Below are 18,831 nucleotides of genomic sequence, written 5' to 3'. Positions count from 1 at the left end.
CGGAAGTCAAAGCTCATTTGTGAGTAGTTTGACTTTGTTTGAGATAATTTGATAAATTTGAGCCAAGAAAGCTCTTAGTTGAGCTAAATGGTACTTTGACTTAATTTAGTCAAAGTGGTTTTGGTTCGATCAAAGTCTATTTTCATCCACTAATTGGATCGTGAGACAGACCTACTTTTTGGTCAAGCTGAGCTCATGTTGACAGAGCCTAGCTAAGATTTGGGTGCACTAGGGTCGAACCTACTTGAATTAAGTGGATTTGATCAGCCTACTTATTGCTTTTCGAAGATTGAAAACTCTTTAGGGCCCGTTTAATTGTCGGGTGAAATTTAACGTGGTAAATTTATCATGATAAATTTTTCTGGAAAAAATTTACAAGATGAAATTTCTCCCTCTTCCAATCTGAGGCCCTGTTTGATACACAGGAAGAATTTAACGTTGTAAATTTAACCATGTTTGATGCACAGGAAGAATTTAACGTGGTAAATGTTGTTTTCTTTTTTTTCTCGTCCCCAATGATTTTACTGCAACCACTAAGGCAGCTGCAGAGCTCCATTTGATTCAACCCAGCGAAGATTCTTAATCCATAAATTATGATTTCATTTCCTTGTCTTCACCTTGAAGCAGAACAATGAAGATCTTTCTTGAAGAGAGGGGAGGGCAGTTGAGCGGCGCGATATAGGTATGTTCTTTGCAAGTATAGATGAAAAGAGGGCTAGCATATGTTGTACAAAATCAATGACGAAATGATATTTCTGACTACGTATTGAATGAAATTGTTATGGAACATATATTCGAGATAACAAAACATATTATGCTGAACTGGATTGACCACCATACTGTAGGATCAAGTAACCATCTTCTCCGAGGACATTTTATCTGCACATAATAACACTTTCATAAGAGGAAAGAACCTTCTTTTCTCTATATGTAAGCAAATTTCAAAATAAACAGACATGAAAATGCAGTACAAACTATAACATTTTCATACATGCTCTGCCTATGCCATAACAGGCATGTCCTTGAGCCATGGATCCAGCGGCTTGCCAATTGAGTAAACTATGAAACCAATGTTCCTCAGGTGCTCAGTGTCAACAACATTTCGGCCATCAAACACGAATGCAGGTTTCTGCATGTTATCATACATCCTTTGGTAATCTAGGTTCTTGAACTCATCCCACTCAGTTAAGATGCAGATGGCATGTGCATCCTTTGTTGCTTCATATGCATCCCACAAGTAAATGTCACATGATTTGGTTCTTGTCCTGACTCCTTCATCTACTTGAAAAGGCATAGCGCCAATCTGCCATGGCCATTCCTACTATAACCTCCTATGATAGCATTCCAAAAGATGCAATCCTTCTTTCTTATACTTGAAAAAAATAACATGTGCCCAATTGACGTTTCTAAATTTACATATGAACGAGGGCATTCAAAACAGCAGTAGCCAAATCAAATTCGTTCTTGATTACATAAGCATGAAGCTCTTTTACCACCTTTAATGAAACTTCATCAGAAGAAATCTGCAAAAGAGAAGTAATTGTAAATTGATCCGGCTTAAGTCCAAGCAAAAATGTCCTTTTCAGGTATTTCGTCAAACAAGTGTTCTGCACTTCGGACTTCGTCACAAGCAGCATAAAACCTGACCAACTTCATCCTCAAGCGCGAGTTTCTGTGGGAACCATTCACCACAATCTATTGGTGGACTTGCTTTCCTTGCGCCAATGCCTTTGAGATGCAGCACCTTTGAAGGAGGCGATTGAATTTGGGAGAGAACGGAGGAGGAATGAAGCATGGTGAAGTGGAAGAAAACGATGGGGGCCTCCCTTTCAGAGGGTGGGAGGCCAACAAAGTGGTCGGCAGCACTGTAACTGAAATTGATTGCTGGGAAAGCCATCTTCTCATTGAGTTAAAACATTGGCTTTGTCCATCTTGTTTTCTGCTCATAATTATGAACTCTCCAGGTCCATCTTGTTTTCTGGTCACATGCTGAAAGCTGCCATGACTCTCCAGCTGATCTCCAGGAACAACATTTGGAACTCTTCATCAGGATGAAGTGAAGGGATCATGCATTGGCGTCAGAATGCTCCCTTTGTTATTCATCATGAGAAAAAGAAGAGCACCTTCCATATCTTTGCTGCAAGCAGGCGACGTTGGGAAAAGAGGGGAGGGACAAGAGAGCAAGAAAGAAGAGGGAGGAGAGAGGAGAGGTGCGCCAGCGAGAGAGCGAGAGAGGTGAGACAGCTAGTGAGAGAGGTGAGGCAGCGTGTGAGAGAGGAAAGGGGAAGAAGGCTGTCGACGAAGAGGGGAAAATGGGCGTGAGACAAAGAAAATCGAGCGGTGAAATTTCACCCGCTCGCCTTTACGTTAAACGAGTGAAATTTCACCCCGTTTGTTTCGTTTTCATTCGGACCCCTCCCTTTGATTTCACCTGACAATCAAATGGGCCCTTAAAGAGGACCTAGTTAAAGAAGAAAGAGATGCATAAATGTTTATCTTTTCCTAGGTTTTTAGTTATCATATCATTCATTTCTCCTTAAAAATGATTTTTTCATTTAATTGGGAGAAAACATTTATGTATTTATTTATTTTAAATGGGGGGTGTGACTCCTGGGGGGGGGGGGCTCTTGGCCACACGGACTAGGTGGGGCCCACACTTGGGTCCCGCGTAGCATTCTAGACTGAATTAGATCCAATCCTTGGATCTAAGTCAAAATTTAAATTTTGCAATTGGATTTGGATTTGGATTTCAAATGACATTTGTAATTGAATTTGGATTTCAAATGACATTTGTAATTGAATTTGGATTTCAAATGACATTTGTACATAGTTTGGACTCCTAATCTTGCATTGGGATTTGTATCACAAGTCAAATTCATGATCCGAATCCAAATTGCGTTTAGGTTTGAAATTGGCTTTGAAATTGCAAAATTTCACAATTCTTTTTGTGAAATTTTCACATTGCTTCAATTTTGATGTGGAAAAATTTGGGGTGTTAACATTCCTATAACGGAAACCCACTTAAAAAAAATGAAAAACTATCGACCTTATTAAATTAGAAAAATATTCAATTTCACATAAAGATATGATCCAGTATGTTAAGATACAGAATCTATTTCTATAAGGTTATTTTTTGTAAGCATTCACCATCAGCAACCTAAACTAGATAAGATCAAACAAATCTCACGTCCACAGCTAACCATACCTCATGAAATCCACCCTTTACAGGAATTCTAACTCTTTCTTCCTCTTCTTCCAAAATTATGGATGTCCCTACACCTCCTGGGATAGGTTTTGGCTGAGAACTTGATCCTTTACTAGAAGAAACAAAAGAACCAGCCGAGCACCAGGCAGCCAAGAAATGTTCTTCTTGCTTTGGACAAAAGTGTGAAGAAGAACAAAAGAACTACATGAGCCCCAGGCAATTGCAAATACATGACAAACAACAATGCAAGCAGATCTTACGTTACTAAAGGTTGCCTTTATATCTAAAACCATGGATTTGGACTTGATATACTTTCTGATCCCTCGAGTCTAAGCCATAGGCACAAACAACATTCTGGCATTATAAACAGCAATACATTTTTGGTATTCTAAGGTCAGCATGAACAAAAAAGAAGAAAAAAATGGTCAATTTTTAAAAATCCTAAAAATGAAGGAAAATCTTAATATATAATAAAAATAAGAACAGAAATACCCAAATATAAGAAAAAAATCAATAAATATAAATTAAAAAGCAAAAAAAGCAGCTTGGCATAAAAAACGTTAAACAACATTTAAAATGAAAAAAAAATGAAACAAAATGAAAACATTTTTTTTTAAGTTTTGAACTGCTGACCTATTTATCGTGTGTTGTTTGTATTTTTCTGAAAAAGTTATTGTTTTGTGACTGTTATGTAAAACACACACATATATGTTGTTTTTATCTATATCTAATGTGAAAATTGGCAAGGTCAATAAAAATGTCAAGGACATCTCCATTTACTTATTGAGGCCATAATTCCCTATTTATTAGTCATAATATCCTAAGACTATATCTATCTGACCTGAATCAACCCTACGCCATCACACTAGAGAAGAAGAAGAAAAAAAAAACCTAGACTTCTTCTACCAATCATTTCTTGTTTGTAGATCTCCTAAGCAAGGGAGTGCATCCTTCCAAAGATGGCAATCGGTGTGACGGGCAACATTGCAGGAGCGCAGCCTCACGAAGATGGCAGTCGTGTCCCATCACAGAGGGTAAAGATAGGGTTCTTCCTCAAAGATACATTGCAGGTCATCGACGAAGATGGTGACGTGACAAAGGAACAATGCTGCTATGAGCAGAAGACCATCACCATTTATTCCTCACAGGTTAATGACTTGGATCGTATCAAGCAACTGGCCTATCGGACACTCCATGATGACATGAATATGGATTCCGAGTCAGCAGAGGAGGCGAAATCTTTGGTAGCTACTACCATTAGGGACAAGGTCCTACCGGCCAGGAACAGCTACCCACGTCTTTCGACGATCTTACTGGAGATCCGTGTAGCATGCACGACCGAGAAAAATGACGAAGAGGCTGGTGATCCCAGTGGCGAACATGGGTACGATCGACTTCTTGAGCGCCTTGACGATGATGACTGTCCCATATGCTGTAGCGAGTTTGACTCGACCGATCACATCATCGTCACTGCATGCCACCATACATACCATCGTTCATGTCTCTTCCAACTGTTGTGTCGTAGCAATTTCTCGTGCCCAATGTGCCGGTCCGACTTAGCTCCCATCATTGGTGGTGCACTTAGATTTTGACAGATGGCCGCGAGTTCCCGCTTTTGCCTTGTGCAACTTGGCCAGGATTATGTGGGCTAAATGTATTTGTTTGTTTGTTTTCAAATGATATTACAGATTTAGGATGGTAGGTTAGCATACTTTCTTATGTCAACTTACATTTTTTATATCTTGGAACAAACTTGTTTCTTGATGATTAGACAGTCCCAACGTTTTATGTATGATCGTTCAACATGCTTGAGTAGCGTAGTGGTTTGCTCTCAAAATTCAGAAAATGGTTTCGATTTTGGTTGCCATTCGTATTCTAGTTATTTATGCTTATATCTCATAATTTGATGATTATGTGGCAAGGATAGTTGCAAGTGGCATGGCTAAACAATTTTAGTTTTATATGTCATTCATGTCCTTGTGTTTTTCATAGTTTTAAGGCAAATCGCTTGTTTTTTATTCTTTTAAGACTAATCATAACAAAAGTAATAAATAGTAAAAAAAATAGTAATTTATCCAAATTAAACAAAAAAAATTAAAAAAAAGGAGAGCAAGGAAAACAAAATGGATCTTCAACTTCACAAACCTATGCATGTAACCAGCTTGGTTTGTTTAGTTGGACACAAATGGAATGCCACATCAATATTGTTCTCATAAGGACCTCTTTTTATTTTCATTGAAGGTTCCCAGATTTTTAGAGAAATAATTAAACACATTTTACGAGTTGGTTGACCTTATGTGCGTGTTTGGGAAGGTTAGAATGACAAGAATGCCCTTGAATATCTTGTGCAAAATCAAACCACCGTTCTGATTCATTATCGACTATAATGATCTTCTAATTCTGTTTCAAATGGATCAAAATATTTCTTTTTTCATCAACTCACACTTCCATTCTTTTCACATCACATTTAATTTTAACATCACCCATAACTTTATAATTTTTTCGGACCGAAATTTTACCTGTAGATTAGACTATTCAACATTATACATACAATCACAGTCAAAGTCAAATTTAAATACTGCATACCTGCATTTGATCCCACATATTATTGTTGTATGTGGATAGCATATCTGGTCAAGTGTCGTAATTGATTCGAGCCACATAATAACCGTCATCTTATATTATTTTCTTTATTTTATAAAAAATAAAATTCAAAAATACCCTCCACTTCTTTGGTATATATTTGTCGCATGCACAAAAACTCAACAGCCTGTACGTTTACAGGCCCAGTGGGCTCGACCCAGCCGGGTGCCCATAGTAGCCCCCACAGCCAAAAAGGTCCACTCAAGGACCAATTCTGTAAAATGAAGTATAGAAGAAAGAAAACATTCCCTGGAACTCTAGGACCAATTCTGTAAAATGTAAGTTGACAATAAAATGTAAAATACTGAGGATCAGATTTATATGCCTCTCTAATCGAAATCACCACCATCATGCATGTCACAAATATTGTTTTCAGCTGGCCTTATCGAAAGTTGCAGCAACTGGTTTACTTAGAAGGTCAATTATATACTAAGTTATGTACGAAGTAGTTTTACGAACAACAGATAGACACCCTCCACTCCAGTATTCACCAAACATTCACCCACTGGAAGCACATAGATCCCCATTAATCAGCTGGTATTAATACAGGATCGTGCAGGAATAATTGTACGTATAACTACATTTTTCATTAGATGTGTATGTGAACATTTTTTTTATTTATAATAGTTTGACTTTATTATGAATATTATTGTTATGTAATTTTAGGCCAAACTTAGAGAGTCATCATCGCAGCTGCCTTCACATGCTCATGATAGTGCTAGTTGACTAATCTTAAAAATTATATGAGACAAGAGCACAGTGGACGTGTACATGCATACAGAGTAGGGCCGAACTCTGCAGGCGAAATTGCAGATAAAAGTATTGAAGAACTTGAAAAGTGCAATGCTTTATTAAAGCAAGAAAATTCTTTTTTGAAACAACAAATCAAGTGTCTAAGAGAATATGCACTTGCACAGCAGTGAAACAGTTGTCCATTTAGGTACCTTACAATATTTGACATTTTATGTAACTGACTTCTTACAACATTCATTGACAATGTTTTTCATTACTTATTGTGCAAGTTATGAAGCACAAGTTGATCGAGTAATGGATGGATATATGCACTCCATTTATAATTTCAGCTCAATTGGAAGCATTGCATTTCCATTTTTGAATTACATTTTGTTGATATTGTTTGACTTCATATGTATTTTCTCTTTTTAAAATGTCTCACTGGAGTAGTAATAAGATGTGATTTTCTTTCTTTAGTGGGAATGTCACTGGAGTCTGCAATGCATGACAAACTTTTTGTAAAGTCGAATGTCTATAGATTTGGAGTATTTCTACAAAGGTCATGGCATTCCAAGAATTAGGCGACCAAGATTTTTTGAGCTATGTAAGCGTCTTTGAATTAATTGATCCCCTAAGACAATTTTAAGAATGAAACTTTGTATGTGAGATCATTAACTGGCTATAATATTGGAACATACAGGCCTAGAGGCTCTAGTCATTAGGCAGGGCATTGGAGTTGATTCATTCTTCTTGGACAGCAGCAGAGGCTAATTGATTCTAAATACAAGCTGCTCATATATTTTAGAGCAACGAACCCATACCAGAAATGATTGTTAGGCATCAGAGTAAATTTTTTTGTACATCTAATGCTTAGTTGTATGTGATGCACAATTTTATGTATTATGCTGGCTACGTACATTTTCCAGGAAAGGAATAGTAATACTTCTTTTTATTAACAAATGGTCTCTCTCCGTCTCTCATTATATATATATATATATATATATATATATATATATATATATATATATATATATATATATATATATATATATATATATATATATATATATATATATATATATATATATATATATATATATATATATATAATCCCAATGGTTCGAACAGTTAGGATTCAACAACCAATCCAGATGTTTCGTAAATTTGGCAGTTGAACAATATTCCCGATGTTATGAAAACAATTGGGAAAACGCTTTTTCTTTCCATTGTTCGAACCGTTGGAAAAAAGGATTGATATCGCAATAGTTCTCAGCATGGGGAATAATATCATGATTTGTCCACAACTTTGGCAGTCGCCACATTTGGTGCAACTGTATTTCTATTGACGACTTCTAGCCATTGGCAAAACATTTGTTAACGGCAAAAATATACTATTTCGGATTTCTTGCAAAAAGTTTTGAGGTAGAGGACTTCTTGAAGTACATTTTTGTCATGTCATACAATGATGAGTCATTTTGCATTGTTTTATATTGACGAAGCTGGTTATATGCATGTGCTTGTGTAAGTACACAAGCTCATGTACATGACATGTACCTAAGGAATTGAGCCAAGGAAACATATATCATGTGCATCATGCACCGAAATATATAACCATCTCTCCCTCTTAAACAGATAGGATCTGGGGTGGAGCCAAGAGAGGTCTGCAAAGGCAAATTCAAAAAATTTACATGTAAATTCTAGAAAATTTTACTTGTTTTATATAAGAATTTTGAAAAATGATATTTTTATTCCCCTGTGTCTGAATCTGTTTTTGCTTACTTCCCATTTGGCTTACAATGTCTTTGGTTTATGCTTTTGTTTACTTGTAATGGAGCACACTCCCACCAGACCCAAGTGTATGTTGGGGATTTTGTGTTTGGGGTGGTCTGTATTTGAACCATATAAAAGACTTCAGCCATCCTATATAAGTAAAGTTGAGATTTTTTTCCAAACCTCTTTGCTTACATCACTCTTATGATCAATGCAATTTATGCTCATTAAAAGAACATGCCTCTATTTCCTTGCAATCTTTGATTTTTGCATGCCCTCGCTAATCTCAACTCTTCCACACACTCTTGAGCCCCTCTAGGCTTATGCAAAGGACCCATCGCCGGGCCACACGGGTAAAAAAAAAAGAAGCTCATGGCAACTGGTTTCAGGCCTAGTTTGATCATTTGGCATGGCGGGGCGTGAAGAGCTAAGTCGGTGTTGAGCGATCTGACGACTGGCTGCAGATGAACCTAATTTTGCAGCGAAGGGTGTACAGACTTGTCAATAGAAGAAACACATGATGAGTGGGACCAATGGAGGAATGGAAGCTTGGCTGGTTGCGATCGAGAGAACCATTGCCTCCTTAAGTCATTCAATGAACAAAGCTACATGGAGCTTTCAAGAGTACAATGTTGGGACAAATCAAAATCTGGACCATCTGAACTCTCAGTTGGGAGAACTTCTAGCTCATTTAGCTATAATTGAGGATGAGATGCAAGTCCCCAGGATGCAAAACAATACCCTAGATAATCATCTTACCAGTGGGGGTGAAGCTAGAGGCGTAGGTGTCGCGCCTCGTATGAAAGTCCCTGAACCGAAGAGGTATAACAGTGTTTGAAATGCTAAGGAATTCGAGAACTTTTTTTATCATCTCGAATAATACCTCAAGAGTGATGTTCAGAGTGGCCTTTGTACTTTGTGATTTTTTCCTACCCAAAGACATAGAGTATCTGACAAGACGATGACTGATGGAACTCATGCACACCAGATCGATCTATGATTATGTACAAACATTCACGGCTAAGATGATTGAAGTTTCGAGAATGTCTTACGATGCTAGACTATTCCACTTCATGAATGGATTATAGTTGTCAGTGGGTCAGGAACTCCATTGACAAGATCCTAATGACTTAACCAGTGCCCTTGCAGCAGCCAAATGCTTGGTTGATACATCGAAGTGGCCGAAGTTTGAGCATAAGCCCTCTAACTACAAAAAGGGTGGCAACGGCAACCACGATAGTGGTGGAAACAACCGGAGAACTGGACAAGTAGAAAAGGGGAACAATAATGCAACTGTCAAGAAGAACAGTGGTGGAAGTGGGTGAGATGGCAACACTTATAAGCCTTTTCGACCACCACTAGGATTGAAGTGCCGGCAATGTAGTGAGAATGACTTTGCATTAAAATGCCCGAATGTCAAGCACAACTAGGCTAGCTTTTCGAAGCAATCTGCTTATGCTATGCAGTGATAGGAGGATGAAGCCACACATGAGAGCACTCTACCAGCAACTTGAGCGCTTTGAAGAAACAACAAAAATGACAGAGACAATGACTACAGGACTCATGTAGCTAAACATATTGGTAAACAGAAAGTCTATGACGCAATGGTGGACACAGGTGCGACACACAACCTTTGTCTCGGAAAGGATGGCAAAGAGATTGGGTCTCACCTAAGAGAAGGGAGAGTTGCGCATGAAGGCAGCGAACTCGAAAGCGAAGCCCATCCGCAGAGTGACTAGGGATGTGGCAGTGAAAATTGAGAGTTAGATGGGAAAAGCCAACTTCAAGATGGCACCAATGGATGATTTCAAGATGATTATAGGCATGGAGCTCCTCAGTTTAATAAAGATGGTCCCGATGCGGCATATACGAGCCATCAGTATTTTTGATGAGATGTTTCCTTATATGGTTCTAGCACAAGAATAAAAAAAAGATAACGGCAAATCTCCGATGTTGGCGCTATCGAGTTGAAGAAGGGTTTGAAGCATGGAGATGAGACATACTTGGTGACGATTAGGGAAGTGTTTGAAGCATGCAGAAATGATGCATGCATAACTCCCCAAATGACTACCAACTTGACGTGAAGTAGAGCATGCCATCAAATTGGTCCTAGGTGAAAAAACACCTGCCATGGTGTCTTACCGAATGGGTGTTGTAGAGCTGAGGGAATGAAAACGTCAATTTGTCGAATTGCTGGCAGGAAGAATCATCAGGCCTTCCAAGGCTCCTTGTGGAGCACCTGTACTGTTCCAGCTAAAATATGACGGCTCAAAACGTTTATGTATGGACTATCGTGCATTGAACAAGGTAGATAAAGAACAAGTATCCATTGCCGCTCATTGCTGACTTATTCAATCAATTGAGAAATGCACAAAACTTATCGAAATTGGATCTTCCATCGAGTTACTCGCAAGTCAGAATAGTAGCAAGAGATGAACCAAGGACCAATTTTGTCACTTGCTATGTGCTTATGAATTTCTAGTTATGCCATTCAGTTGACGAATACCCCAGCAGCCTTCTCAACATTAATGAACAAAATCTTCTACCCATACCTTGACCAGCATGTGGTAGTCTATCTTGACAATATTGTGGTCGTAAGCGGCAGCATGGAGGAGCATGTAAGTCACCTAAAAATGGTGTTCCAACTATGGAAGGAAAATTATCCTTATGTGAAAAAAAAAGGTGCCTCTTTGGCCAACGGGAGATCAGCTTTCTCGGTCATGTTGTTGGGCGAAGATGAGAGCCATCTAGGAGTGGAAGCCGCAAACTACAATACCTGAATTATGGTCCTTCCTTGAGTTGACCAATTAATGTTAACGAAAATGATGAAAACAGCTCAACGGCTCTCTCCACAATAGAAAGTGGATCAATGGCTCTCTCCATAGAAGGTGATACTCTTGACGAAAACAACACAAAAAGAATGAAGGAAACAAAGCATGATTTCCTATTGGAGATGACTATGAAGAGAAATAAAATCCTGTCATTGAAAGAGACGTTGAACTCTCCAACGTCTAGAATCAATGTATAAAATCAAAGGCACAAAATCTGTAAAGTAGAGAGTTGAAAAATTAAAAATATAGGTAACTCGTCTTGCATTTTTGTCATGTGTTAATTTCTCTCTTCGTTCTGGAAATCCTTTTATGGTATCAGAGCCAGGTTGAGGATCAACTTCTGTCATGGAGTCCTCTTCAAACAACAACACACGCGGAAATCAGATGGGCAATGGTATGGAAACTCCCTCTTCTTATTTACTGCAACACCCAAATCATTTGCAACTCTCTCTCGGCATCAAATTGAACACTGAAAATTATCTGGTATGGAAATCCCAATTCACACCCATACTCATGTCATGTGATCTGATGGGGTTCGTTGATGGAACGAAACCCGCACTAGAAAAATACAAGTCTGGCATGATAGAAATAAGCCAAGACTATCTCAATTGGCTGCGACAAGATCAAATCCTTCTATGTTGGATCAAGTCATCATTATCTGAAAATGTTCATGCTCAGATTATTGGATTGAAAACCTCGGCAGAGGTTTGGAGTGTGTTGAAACATTCCTATGCCACTCATTCGCGGTCTAGAGTTATGCAGTTGAAATCTCAGTTACAAGATTTGGAAAAGGGAAATATGTCCATGGATGCATATTTTCAGAAAATAAGGGTTATAGCACACCAATTAGTTATAGCATCTAAACCTATAGACGAAGATGATTTGGTTTTATATATTTTGAGAGGTCTGCCAGCTGAGTATCTTGCCTTCAAGATAAGCATGGAGACACGGAAGGAACCTATTAGCCTTAACGAACTTTATGGCCTCCTACTTATGCAAGAAGCAAATAAAAAAAGTCATGATGATGAATTTCTGCCTACTGCAAATAATGTTTTCAAGGAGCACAATGAGCGACAGCACACTTGTCGTGGTCGAGGAAAACTTGTATACAAAAACAGAAATTATCAAGGCAAAGAAAGATTAATATGTCAGATTTGTGAGAAGACAGGGCATGTAGCAAAAAATTGCTATACCTACTTGAATCTCGTCAAGAACAAGAGCACAAATCCTCAAGCATTTCATGCTGCCATTGAAAATTCTTCAAATCAACCAGTTGGGGATGACAATTGGTATCCCGATTCAGGCGCAACCCACCACGTCACCAATGATATAAACAAACTTTCTATACATTCAGACTATCGTGGGAGAGACACTCTGAAGGTTCGCGATGGAACAGGTTTGTCTATACTCCACATTGGTTCATCCATGCCTACTAGAAATTTGATTTTAAATGATATATTACATGTTCCAAATATAACTAGGAACTTGTTATCTATTCAAAAATTTTGTAAGGATAATGATGTTTATATTGAGTTTCATCCTAACTCATTTTTGTTAAGGACCAAGCTGGGAAGGTACTGCAGCAAGGAATCAGCCAGAATGGCCTCTACAAAATTAATTTTGATACAAATAAAGAAGCCATGTGTAGTGAACGAGCATCTTTGGAGACTTGGCATAAAAGACTTGGCCATCCCGCTTTTGTTACAGTTAAGCGTGTCTTAAATGATTTTGATTTATGCTATGATAATTTGTTTCCTTCAACTTTATGCGAAGAATGTCATAAGGCCAAGAGTCATAAACTCTCATTTCAAGCTGTTTCTTATAAAGCGCAAAAACCTCTTGAGATTGTCTACTCTGATGTTTGGGGACTTTCCCCGATCATGGGAACAAATGGTTATCATTACTATGTTATTTTTGTTGATGCATATTCTAGATATACATGGTTTTATTTGCTTAAGTTGAAATCTGATGTTAGGGCTGCTTTTAAATCCTTTAAAGCGCTCGCTGAAAATCATACAGGACACAAGATTAAATTCTTGCATTCTAATGGGGGTGGTGAGTACCTAGGCCTACAACCATTCTTATCCAAGAATGGCATAGGACACCGAAAGAGCTGCCCACACACTTCCGAACAAAATGGGAATGCTGAAAGGCGGCACAGGCACATTGTTGAAACTGGCCTGTCTCTTCTAGCCGAAGCAAATATTCCCAAAAATTATTGGACTTATGTTTTCAATTCTGCTATATATCTTATCAACCGCTTGCCCACCAAAGTTCTCAATTATCTTTCACCATTGGAAAAGTTATTTCAAGAAATCCCAGACTATAATTTTCTTAAAGTCCTTGGTTGTGAACGTTATCCCCACTTAAGAACCTATGCGAATCACAAACTTGATTTCAGATCTGAAAGATGTGTTTTTCTTGGGTACGCCTCTCAACACAAAGGTTACTACTGCTTGAATTTAAAAAATAAAAGGATTTTTACCTCCCGCCATGTCGTTTTCAATGAAAAATCCTTTCCTTTCAAGGAAGAAAAGCTTAATGAGCAACCTGCCTCTAGTGATCAACATCCACCTCAATTCGTTCCCTTTTTCTCAAACGTCAACCACTTGAGAGACACCAATGACCATAGAAGTGATAATGAGGAGAACCATGCCACGTCCAACCCTCAACCAAGCCTTCCCAACCATGATGAGCAAGACAGTTTGATACAATCTAGCTCAAATGAGAGCTACCAAAACCAAGACCAACCTGAAAGTGTCGAACCTAGTAGTAGACCTACCAGAACCCATAGTATGATAACTCGTTCTCAAGCTGATCAAGCCCAACCTGAAAATATCGAGCCCATCATTGAACCTACTAGAACCCATAGCATGACAACACGATCTCAAGTTGGTATTGTTAAGCCCAACACTGGCTATACCACCTATGAAACCCACTCAGCTACCAAATATCCTTTAGTCCTATCTACAACATCAAATTTGGCTATTGAGACCGAGCCCAATACTCTTCAAGAAGCTCTCGCCTGTAGACAATGGAAAGAAGCTATGAAAAATGAACACCTCGCCCTTCTCAAAAATCAAACTTGGAGTCTTGTACCTATCTCTAGTGACAAACATATTGTAGGATGCAAATGGGTCTTCAAAATCAAACGAAGGGCTGATGGTTAGCTAGAAAGGTATAAAGCAAGACTTGTAGCTAAGGGATATAACCAAAAGGAAGGGATTGATTACACTGAAACCTTCAGCCCAGTAGTCAAACCCACAACCATTAGAATAATACTCACTATTGCCTTGAGTCGCAGGTGGAAAATCAATCAATTGGATGTCCAAAATGCTTTTCTCCATGGAACACTAGAAGAAGAAGTCTACAAGTCTCAACCGCCCGGCTTTGAGGATAAGAACTATCCCAATCACGTTTGCAAGCTTCACAAAGAGCTCTATGGCTTGAAGCAAGCCCCAAGAGCTTGGTTTTCATGTCTAAGCACTTTTCTTCACAAAATGGGTTTTCAGGGAGCCAAAACAGACACCTCGCTTCTCATTTACAAGGATACAAACACGGTCATGTACATTCTCATTTACGTGGACGACATCATATTGACAGGAAGTTCAGATATGCACATCCAAAAACTGATTGCCGCCTTCAAATCAGAATTTGCAATCAAAGATTTAGGAGATCTACACTTCTTCTTGGGCATTGAAGCAAAGCATTCTCCTCAAGGCTTGTTCTTATCTCAACAGAAATACATCTTGGAACTACTTAAGAAAACAAGTATGGTGGGAGCAAAACCGATCTCTACACCCATGGCTACATCACCAACTTTGACAGCACACTCAGGTTTTTCCTTCCATGATCTAAGCCTATATAGAAGCATAGTTGGAGATTTACAGAATGCTACAATGGCAAGACCAGACATATCGTTTGCAGTGAACAAAGTTTGTCAATATATGAACAATCCAACAAACATCCATTGGGCTGCCGTGAAGCGAATATTAAGATATCAAAAGCAAACTTTTGACCATGGATTAAGTCTAACGCCGTGTACGGAAATGGATATCTCAACATTCAATGATGCTGACTGGGCTGGATGCCCGGATGATAGAAAATCCACTAACGGCTACGCAATATTCCTTGGGGATAATCTTGTCTCTTGGAGTTCCAAGAAGCAAAATGTAGTATCTCGCTCAAGTACAAAAGCAGAATACAGAGCCATCGCCAATGCAACAGCCGAAGTTACTTGGATCAAATTTCTATTGCAAGAACTTGGAATAAAATCATCCCGAGAACCAATTCTTTGGTGTGATAACATTGGAGCCACATATCTAGCATCACATCCAGTATATCATTATAGATGCAAGCATGTAGAAATCGATCTTCTCTTTGTTCGATACAAGCTTGCCAAAGGAGAATTGGGCATCAAGTACATTTCAAAGAAGGATCAAATTGCTGACGTCTTGACCAAACCATTGTTAAAACAGACACATGTAGCAATAACGCCAAAGTTTGAGGTCATCAAGTTCAATCTCAACCCTATCAAGGACAGGATGAGATTGACGAGGGGTGTAAATGAAAATGATGAAAACAGCTCAAGGGCTCTCTCCACAATAGAAAGTGGATCAACGGCTCTCTCCATAGAAGGTGATACTCTTGACGAAAACAACACAACAACAATGAAGGAAACAAAGCATGATTTACTATTGGAGACGACTATGAAGAGAAACAAAATCATGTCGTTCAAAGAGACGTTGAACTCTCCAACATCTAGAATCAATGTATAAAATCAAAGGCAGGAAATCTGTAAAGTAGAGAGTTGAAAAGTAAAAAATATAGAAGACCATCATTTCGTGGACGCAGATCAATATATGATCGAACCACGTAACTCGTCTTGCATTTTTGTCATGTGTTAATTTCTCTCTTCGTTCTAGAAATTATTTTAATTAGTACAGGCCATCGAGGAATATTCTTTAATTGTTGTACTCCTCATAGACTTGCTCAAGAAGAACATGGTCGCACTTGAATGCGATTTGCTGAGGATGCTTTTGAAAATTGAAGATAGCTCTTGTGAGAGAGCTGATACTTAAGTTGCCTAACCATTTGAAGCCTTTTGAGGTCCACACTAACGCATCTGACTCTGCTATTGGCTGAGTATTAATGCAAGAGGATCATTCAATCACTTATGAGAGCCAATAGTGAAGGAAGTAGAAAGGCGTTATATTGTGCACAAATGAGAAATGACTGCAATCGTGCACTACCTTTGCATTTGAAGACATTATCTGCTACTTCCAGAAATAAAAGAAGCTATCTACCAAGTAGGCATGTTGGTGGGAATTCTCGGCCGAGTTTACATCGTGTTGGAGTACAAGGCAAGAAGAACTATCATTAACGTAGACACATTGAGTCGCAAGGTTGAGCTTGAGCCACACATGCAGGGACCTTTGAAGTACAATTAACAGGTTATCTTTTGGATATGTTCGTGAAGACAAGCAGCAAGACTCCGTGATCAAGCACCTAGTGGCCTTGGCTGAGACAGGCAAGACTAGGAGATTTTTGCAGCGAGATGGACTCCTTCTCACCCAACGTGTACAAGTATTTGTGCTGAAATATAGAACTCTTCGACAAGAGCTATTGAGGGGTGCCAGGACACTTTGTGGACAGGTCATCCTGGCAAGGAGCATACCCTAGCCCTAATTGAACGTGGCTACTACTTAACAAATGCAAGATGGTATGGAGACATATGTGAAGACGTGCCTCATCTGTCAATAGGACAAAGGAGTGAATCAAAAGATGGCTAGCCTACTGGAACGTCTTATTATTTTGGAGCATTCATGTGAAAACCTATCTATGGATTTCATTGTGAGCCTCCTAAGAATAGATGGACTGAACTCTATCTTTGTGGTTGTGGATCGATTCTCTAAGTATGCTACATTATCCCAACCTCAAAGGAGTGCCATGTAGAGAAGACTGTGGAGATGTTTGTAAACAATATAATAAAGTATTGGGGCATGCCGAAAAGCATTGTTAGCGACTGCGACACCCACTTCACAAGCAAATTCTAGAGTAAAGTGTTTCGATAGCTGGGCTTGAACTTGTTGTTTTCAACAAGCTTCCACCCACAAACAAATGGCCAGACTGAGCACATCAACACCTTATACTTAAGGTACTTTGTGAGTGCAAATCAGAAAAATTAAGTGAAATTGGTGGATGTAGCCCAATTATGCTACAACTTATAGAAGAGGGAGCCTTCGGGGCTTAGTCCATTTGAAATAGCTACTGGGTAGCAGCCATTGATGCCACACACTCTTGTTGCTCAAGAAAAAGGAAGGCCAACCTTCTCTTATCAGTTAGTTAGAGATTGGTAGGAGTGAACAAAGTTAGCCAAAGCCTTCTTGCATAAGGCAGCCAAGAAGATGAAAAAGTGGGCTAACAAGAAGCGACATCCTGCATACTTCAGAATCGAAGAATAGGTCCTTCTGAAGTAGTGCCCAGACCGTACATAAATCTTTCATGGGAGACACCATGCCTTGATACGAAAGTATGAAGGACAGTTCAACATAATCAAGAAGATTAGCAAGCTGGTGTACAAGTTAGATTTACTAACCGACTTCAAAGTATATCCGGTTTTCCATGTCTGCAACCTGAAGCCTTTCTATGCTAATAGAGAAGACCCGGAGTGGAGCACACTACAACGGGAGCTGATCCTACAAAGAGCGCCATCATCAATAAAGCAAGCAGCAGATGGAGCAGATTATTCGACACAAAATAAACTATCTTGGAGAGCCGAAGAAGTACTTAGTGAAGAGAACACGCAAGGAGAAGCCAACGTGGGAGCACACCTTCCTATTGAATCAATGACATCCATAAGACGTTTTGGACTATCATGCAAGATTTGGCGCCAAGGACAACACGTGATTTGAAGGAGGGAGCTTGTTCTCGTGTGTTTGAATAAGTTTTTGCTTACTTTCCAGTTTGTTTACAATGTCTTTGGTTTATGCTTTTGTTTACTTGTAATGGAGCACTCTCTCACTGGTCCCAAGTGTACGTTGGGGATTTTGTGTTTGAGGTGGTCAGCAACTGAATCCTATAAGTGCCCTCGGCCATCCTATGTAAGTAAGTGGAGATTTCTTTTCAAACCTCTTCGTTTACATCGCTTTTGTGATCAATGCAATTTATGCCCATTGTAAGAGCATCCCTCCTTGCAATGTTTTATTTCCGCACACCCTCGCTATTCTCAAGTCTCTTGGACACTCTTGAACCCCTTTAGGCTTACGGCAAAGGACCTATCGCCAGATAGCGTGGGCCAATGAAAGTAATTCCGTGACAATTTTGGCCTTTGTTAAAATTTAAAAACTTTAATTCACCCTCCTCATAAAAAATTTCTCGCTTCGTCCTTGGATAGGATGGCCTCAAGACCAAGTATAAGAAAAAGGATGCCAACCATTTGGTATTCTCCATGTGTATTTCTAGCAACATGACAGCCCTATTTGACAACTAGAGGGAATGAAATCAGTTGAGCCATTAGTGTGGGACTTATAGGGGGCTGTCATGAGAACTGCCTTGAATATGTAATCCTTTTTGTTTTATATTTTTTTCTCTTCCTTTTTTTGGCACAATTGATGTGGACAAATTACTATGTTATTTTATTATTTGTTA

Source organism: Nymphaea colorata, chromosome 2 (assembly GCF_008831285.2).
Source record: "Nymphaea colorata isolate Beijing-Zhang1983 chromosome 2, ASM883128v2, whole genome shotgun sequence".
Classification (NCBI taxonomy): domain Eukaryota; kingdom Viridiplantae; phylum Streptophyta; class Magnoliopsida; order Nymphaeales; family Nymphaeaceae; genus Nymphaea; species Nymphaea colorata.
This window is presented reverse-complemented; position numbering follows the sequence as displayed.